Source organism: Orcinus orca, chromosome 9 (genome assembly GCF_937001465.1).
Source record: "Orcinus orca chromosome 9, mOrcOrc1.1, whole genome shotgun sequence".
NCBI lineage: Eukaryota > Metazoa > Chordata > Mammalia > Artiodactyla > Delphinidae > Orcinus > Orcinus orca.
The window spans coordinates 77,169,654-77,177,902 of NC_064567.1; the positions used below are offsets into that span (position 1 = coordinate 77,169,654).

General features: G+C 39.8%; 1 pseudogene; it reads right to left on the reverse strand.

The window, feature by feature from the left end:
* Positions 1-2,164: 2,164 nt before the first annotated feature.
* On the reverse strand, positions 2,165-4,274 carry LOC101278685 (protein ILRUN-like; annotated as a pseudogene).
* Between the last annotated feature and the right edge of the window lie 3,975 nt (positions 4,275-8,249).

Sequence of the window (8,249 nt, forward strand, 5' to 3'; positions counted from 1 at the left end):
ACAGCAAAAAAAAAAAAAAAAAAGACTGGCATGCTGAAATGAATATTATACTCTCAATGAATATTATACTCTCAATATATTATACTCTCAGGCAATATTTTCATGCCCATTGCCAAGAACAGTACATATTTAATGACATAAGAATTGTTAGTATTCTAAACCCAGAAATGTCAATATATCTAAATTTTTCATAATTTTTATTCTATAAATGCTAGCACACAGTGACTCATATTTAAAATGTGTTATAATCATCATCACTAAGTGGTATTTTTTATTTAAAGTAAATCACCTTTTTCTAACCACCGACACCCACCATTCATTATGGATTTTGCATGTGGAAGACAAATTCAGCTTATTTTTGATTTTAAATATATTTAAGAGGAACATAATATACTCTTTAATCATCCATTATGCTTTTATTGTTTAATGGACTTATACAAATATTTTATATACTGTACTTCAAACTCTTTTTGGAAGCAAATGATTTGTAAATTAATACATCAATATAAGTAAACTATAGCATGAAAACCAAGCAGACCCCCTGTTAACTGAAAGTTAATTTCTGTAAAAAAAGTAAAACATCTGCTAAATTTTAATAGTGTTAACGAATTACTCATTCAACAAATATTGGTTGTTCTACTATGTGTCAAGCACCGTTCAGGGACTGTTTTTCATAGACCTTAGATGGGAATCAAGGTGGGAGATAAATCCTGATGCTCTCAGGTTAGTTCTGAAGGCAATTTCAAGTCCTTAAGGACAAGAATCACCAGAAGAAATGTCGCTGTTATCATGAGACTGGGCCAGATAACAGAGAATATCACTGTCTAATTTGGTGGATATTAAAAGAGGGAGCTGGTGGGAATGTTCAGTTTTGCGTTGGAAGAGATTTGCTATAAATCATGTTTTGTTTGTACAGATGAGACACACAAGGATTTTACCAAGAGTTAAATGAGATGAAGCAAAAAAAAATCAAATTGTAAGTACAGAAAAGTTCTCATTTTTCATGAGTATAAAATCATCTGGCTGAATAAATGCCACATGCCAGAAGTTTTGCTAAACGAGTTGTTTCTGACAAGACTCTGCCATGATCTGTCGTCAAAAATCCCTGGCCTTATGGTAATAGGTACCATAGCTGTCCCTAAACAGGAGATTTAGAAGGAAGAAATTTAAGTGGGACTATGTTTTCCCAAAGACACATGATATCCAGGTTGTCACAGAGCAAGTGAGCAGAAATGTGCTGAATGCTTACTGACAGGTGGGAATATGACAAACTTACTCAAGGACTACCATGCCTCTGTATGCATAAAGATCTTACTTTAAGTAGGAGAGACTCTAACTAGCGAAAGAATTTAAAAACCTCATATGTGATAAGAGGATCATACCAGAAAAAACATGTTTTAAGTCACAGAGAGTTTTACAGGCTGTGGACGGATCTGGATTAAATGGTTTTGGTTAGACAGAGATGAGGCATTAGGTGGGTATTTTCACAGGTGTAGGCAACAAGTATGTAATTAAGAGCGATAAAATTCTCATTACAACGTAAATATTAACAGCTGAACTCTAATGTTTAGAGATGGGATTTTGATATATTATTGATTTCTCTGTAACTAAAAATTATTTAAGAATATTTTGGTAGGAAAATGTAATTATAAGTAACTACTATGTAATATCAAGTAAAATAAATCAGAATTAAAATAATGTAAATGTTATATATAATATTATATATAAATATATATAAAATATACACATATACAATCTGCACATTAAATGCTAAAATGTAAAATTATTACCTCTGGGTGTGTGGAGTTAAAACATTCGGTTTTATATTATTTTTTACACCATATTTTAAATTTACCTACTCTCAACTAGTATTACTTATTCATAAAAAGTCAGTAAATCAATGATTCTATTTCTTACAGCAGGCACAATGAAGTAAACAGAATTCTGTCTTAATAGACAGAATTTTCTGTCTGTACATAGTATCAATACATGTCTTAGAAGTAACCAGCTTTGTATTTAGAATTTAAATGTTAAACAATTTCAGCCACCAATAATAGACGTACCTTGGAAAGAGCTTGCATGGAGTAATATACTGAGATCAAAATTTAGGCTTCGTGCCTTTTTTTCCAACAGAGAGACAATTTCTAAGAGCAAAATTATTGTCTTAAACTTTGGCGTAATCTACAACATCAGCAGTTCTCAAGCCAGTAGTATCACCTTCACCTGGGAACTTGTTAGAAAAACAAATTCCCAAACCCAAACCTGATACTGAATCAAAAACACTTGGTGTCGACACCAGCAATCTGTGTTTTAACAAGCAGTGCAAGAAATTCTAAATTACGTTTCAGAACCACAATGTATACTACAGAATACAAGTAGTTTCAGCAGCTTTTACCTGTCTAAATTCACAGAAGGAAAGCTCAGTAAAGTTGGTAACTTACGTCAGATGCTACCTTGAGTGCTAAGGTCTAAACTTTTTTTTTTTCTGTTTTCTCCAAAAGCACTTCCAATCAAATAAGATAAATTGGTATTTCAAGTACTAAATAATTTTGACCAGAGAGATTACACATTTTAAAAACTTTTTTTTGGTTTTTTTAGCTCTCAGCATCAGGGCTTTATTCAACCAACCAAAACCAACAACCAGGAACCATCATCACCTTAGCAGAGCATGGAAGGCTCTGTCTAATCAGCAAGCATGGAAAGAAACAGATCAAGAAATCCAACACCTAGAAGTCTGTCTTAGAACAATCAGAATATTTAAAATGATGATTAACTCAACAATTCTCTCACTTATTCCTCACACATGAAAAGTCAAAATATCACTTGGACCACTCCGGGTTTTGAGTGAGGACGTCGATGGGCCATAAGACACTGGGAAAATATCAGCAAGACACACAAACAAGGTGAATAAACTGGAAACTCACACAAACAAGGTAAATAAACTGGAAGCTCAACAACATTTAGGATAAATAATTGAGCTTGTCTTTTTCCTCAGGAAAAACACCCCACCCAAAACCAAAACAAACACAGTAGGAACGAATTCCAAAGCTGTGCTGCTGCTCCACACTTAGTATGCATTTACACTGGAAGAATGACTAGTGATATTTTGACTTTTTAGTTGTTGTTGATGCTAAAGGTAAAGAAGTTGGTTCTTTCAACACCCAAACCAGAGCAGAGACAGCAGTAAATTACAAACGTGGATGGAATAATATCCACAGGACGTGTACGTGGGGGGGTAGGTATTTGTGCTGTTGCATTGGCAGGAGAGCTAAGCAGTCTTAAAGAACATTCTAGGCTTCTAGGTTTGCCATGAAGGGGTATCACAAATCCCAAGGCCCACCACCTGCCCTTTCTCCTCTTCTCTGAGGGCACCTACCTTAGGGACAAGCTGTTTGCGTGACGGCTGGGGGACAGATTCACAGAGTTCTGTGAGGGTCTACTCCCATCTTGCTTGGTGTGGTGACGAACAGGAGCCCATGTGTTTTTGCTGAGGGAGTCGAACCGGAATCCCCAGGGTCTTTTAAATTGTTTCACCTGATTGTCGGTTCTTTTGGGGAGAGGCAAAGGAGTTTAAGTTTCCTTCTACCTTGTGATGTGGCTGTGTGTCGCACTCCGTTTCAAAAGATGACAGCTGCTGCGTTACTCCTAAAAGTCCACCCACCTCCACACCGAGAAGGACCCCTACGACATCTCCATGGTAGAGTCCTGTGGCCGCACATATCCGCCGCCGTCCTGACACATTCCTGCTCTGCCCGGGCTGCACACGTGGACGTTGACATTTGCAACCTCTTGGGGCTCTAGAGATCTCCCCATCACCACGTGCACAAGTCCAAATTGGTCTCCTCTGACGTATTTAAAACAAACTCCTGGAGGCCAGGCCTCTGCCCCAGAATTCTGCATCCACCACGTTTTTATAAACTGAGTATCAGGAGGTATCGACTCCCCTTCTCCTATGATGACACCTTCAACAAAGGACACAGAAGGCACACTGAGGTTTGGCCTCTCCTAGTCGTAATAGGCGCCAACTGCTGCTTGTAAGTTCCGGTTGGTGTCATGGGCAGGAAAAGGCATAGCCGGCCGGGTTGAGCTGGAAGCCAAGCAACTGGTGGAACCCAGAGATGAGCACGTCCTCGTCAGTGGTGCCAGGCAGGTGAACTTCTGCAGCAGCTCGGGGTGCAGGTCCATGTCCTCCATGTGTAGGGCCGGACACTTGCTTCCCCGCATCCTCAAAACCAAGCCGTCGCTGGGTCCGGGGACCGGGAGAAGCTGCTGGCGGGCGCCGAGACGCTGCTCGCCTGACTTAAGCCCCAGCGTCTCGCTGCCTCACGCGGGTAAATACTCAGCCACGCACTCACTCACTCTCGTGCTTTCGCCCCTCCCACCCCCAGTCTCCCACCCTCCCAGCTCCACAGCCTCCGCTGACTCCGCCTCCCCCCGCGCCACGCCCACTGGTAGCAGAGAAGCGAGAGCATTCAAACAAATAAATGTCGATATGCGGAACATGTAAATCCAAGAATCCAAATGAAACATCAAAACTACAAATAGGGGCTTCCCTGGTGACGCAGTGGTTGAGAGTCCGCCTGCCGATGCAGCGAACATGGGTTCGTGCCCCGGTCCGGGAAGATCCCACATGCCGCGGAGCGGCTGGGCCCGTGAGCCATGGCCGCTGAGCCTGCGCGTCCGGAGCCTGTGCTCCGCAACGGGAGAGGCCACAACAGTGAGAGGCCCGCGTACCGCAAAAAAGTAAAAGAAAAAGAAAAAAACTACAAATAGATATGCAGAGAGAACATCTCAGGATTAAATAATACAAATACCATGTATAAACTGCAAAACTCGAGAGGCCTGATAAGGCCATCCTATACAGAGCTGTTAATGGTTTGTGAATTACAAACAGGAACAATGCGGAGGGTTCTGTGAAAGGCCCTCCAGTTAAGCTCACCTGAAATCCTTTTGGGAAATTGGCAGAAGCAAGTAATGAATAAATAAAATTTAAATACTCAGTTAAGCTAATCAGGTCAACAGAGAAGCCAGAAACTAAAGCAAACTCCAGCAACTGGCAAAATGATGTACATAAAAGGCAGAAGAGGCTAGAGTCTGTCTTATTTGGAGACCACATGCCCCAGTATTATAAAGTGCCCTCATTATATCACCAGCACCTGGGGTTCCTTGTTCAAAGGAGGCTGCAAATATGAAACATATCTTCTTAAAACTAAAATGTTTGATGGGGCATCTCAATCTTTTTTGACTAATTACTGTTTCCAGGAATTTCCCTGATAATTCCTTTGAGCTATAATTAGAACAGATCAATTTACAAGAAGACAATGAAGTTTCTTATCCTGCTGATTGGGTTAGGCTTAAGAGTGTCAGCCCTTGGAGGATTTTTTTTTTCCACTTGGCTTTCCTTTATTAACCAGAAAACAATGTAAATTCATAATCTCTTGGGAAAAATTCCCATTTCCAACAACTCTCAAGCAAACTTTAAGTTTCAGAAGTCTGTGTTCTAATATACAGAAAACGGAATATTGTTTGTGGTTCAGTTTGTTGAGTATTCTGTTAATGAAGCCATAGTTGTGACTTCAATCTCCATTTTAGAGAGTTTGCTTTTCTTTTTCTTCCCCTTGGAAATCTGACTTGAATACCATATACTTTTTTTTTTCTCCCACAAGAGGGCAAGAGAATGAAATAGAGCAAAGAATCACTATAAAACCTAATTAAAAATGCCGATAGTGGGCCATTACTTATAATGGAGCCAACCCATCCTCAGAAAAATGTTCAGATACTACCAGGCATTCTATTGGTCTGTTCCACATGACACCCCCCTCCTTTTCCCCCATCACCACCTTGTCTCCTAGCTACTCCCTCTGGGATACGCCCATCATGCACTTCTCATCTCAGCAATCTCATTCCCTCTGCAGTGACGGCACTGTTTATCTGTTTGAAAATCAGTGGCATAGACATTAATGCTGACAACATCTGGTATTCACTGCAATTGCTTCTAACACCATCATGGGTAACTAAAGAGTAAATGACCCTAACATACAAAAGGTCTCCTGATTGGAGAAAAGAAAACACCAAAATTTCTACGCGGCCGTCATTGTCAGTCATTGTCACTATTCAGTCATTATCACACTTTTTGTTTACATTTCTTCATTTACTTGTCTGAATATAGAAGAAGCAGCTGATGCTAACAATAAGAATCTTTGGAGCGAAGCTATGGCCTTTTACTGGAGACGTTAAAAGCAGGCAGATAGTAGTTGACCCCAGTTTCCTTTTGGTTGGGAGAATTAAGTACATCAGTCTACATGCTCATTCTCTTATGCCTCCAGTCTCAAACAATTAGCAAATCCTTTTAGTTCTAACTTCAGTTAAAGTTAAGCACAAAATAGAGGCCAGACTTGAAAATTCCCTAAACAGACAAAATCAATTAGGCCACATAAGCAAAACTTAATTTAGCTTATTTTACAAAACAAACAAAACTTCGGTGACTTCTTGCAAATGCCTCTGAAAATCATAAATGAAACTTAAGCTGTTCCCCCAAATTGGCAAGTGGTGTCCACTTTTAAACAATCCACTATCACTAGGGAAGCTCTAATGCTATAATCCATCGTGGTACAGAATAAGCAGCCTCTACTTTTTCACTGTATAAGCTCTCCTACAGCAATACCTCTGAGCCTCATTCCCATGGTGGTTTGAGAGCTCTCAGTTCACAAACTGTTATATGTACACAATAAACTCTTGCTAATTACTATTTTAGTGATCTGGTGGTTTTAGTCTTTCTATTTCTGGATGTTGGACACTAATAAATGCATTCAATAATTGACTACTTCATGTCACCTCTGCCAGAGAATGATTTCACTTTGATTTTGCCAGTATCTTCAATAATCCACTTGCCTTTACCATCTACTCTCTACAGCACAGCAATAACGATCCTTTTAAAATGTTAATTTATGTTCAGAATTCTCTAATTGTTTCTCATCTCACTCAGGGTTAAAAGCTCAAGTGTAAATATGGCCTTAAGGACTTCTATGCTCTTTCCCAGTGATCTCCCAACTATTTGAATTTCTCTCTGCCTCACTCCCCTCATGCACTCACCTTCTTTCCAGGATGCATCCTACCGGTTCTAGGCATAGGGACATTTGTCTTCATGGGCCCCTTTCTACATAAAAAAAATTAAAAATTATATTTTATGACTTTAAAAAGAGGAATATAATCCAGGCTGGATTTATAGTTATATGTTCTTTTTTTAATTTATTTTTTATTGAAGTATAGTTGAATTACAATGTTGTGTTAATTACTGCTGTACAGCAAAGTGACTCAGTTATATATACATTCTTTTTCATATTCTTTTCCATTGTGGTTTATCACAAGATATTGACTATAGTTCCGTGTGCTAAACAGTAGGACCTTGTTGTTTATCCATTCTTTATATACTGCTTTGCATCTGCTAATCCCAAACTCCCAATCCAACCCTCTCCCAGCCCCCTCCCCTATTGTTAAATGTTCTTTATTCAATACATTCACTTTTTCTGATTTTAGAAGAAATTAAATAGTAAAAATTTTATGGGTCCCTAAAAAATATCGTGGGGTCTCCACACTCTGCCTACAGTGCCTAGTGGCCAGGAGGGCCCTGCTCCTATGCTTTCTGAGGAATTAACTGCATACTTGTTAAGGAATATCTGGAATGTGATTTCTTCAAATAGCCCAGGTGTGTTGTAAGGAATGGTTTTATAACTTAAATGGGATTTTAGGGAGATCTGTCAGGTAGAATCACGGAATAACACCATGTGAGTGAAAGAGATTTTTTATACCCACAGGTCCTGGAAGGGGAGACACATGCAGGCTGCCATACGGCAGGAGTTCCAAGGAGCCAAGAGAGAATGAGGACCTGTGGGCAAGTGCCTTTATTGGGGGGCAGGGTGGAATATATTAATACAAGGAAAAGGCTTGAGGGGATTTCATGGGTGCCTGTGAATATCATGAAGTCACAGTCAGGGAGGGTGAGAAGGGGAACTTGTGGCACGACCAGCCTTATCACAGTGCTGCACCTGGTTACCTGGGCAGGGTGCTCACAGAAAGTTCATTGGGATATTGAAGCACCAGGAAATATGAAGTTTTAAAACTTTATAATACATGAGATGAGTTTCCACCGGTGTCTTCTCCCAAAGGTCTTCTTTGTCCTCCCTATAAAAAGCGTCCCAAATTCCAGCCTTCCTTATCCTCCGCACTTGTCTTTTTTTCTGCATTGCATT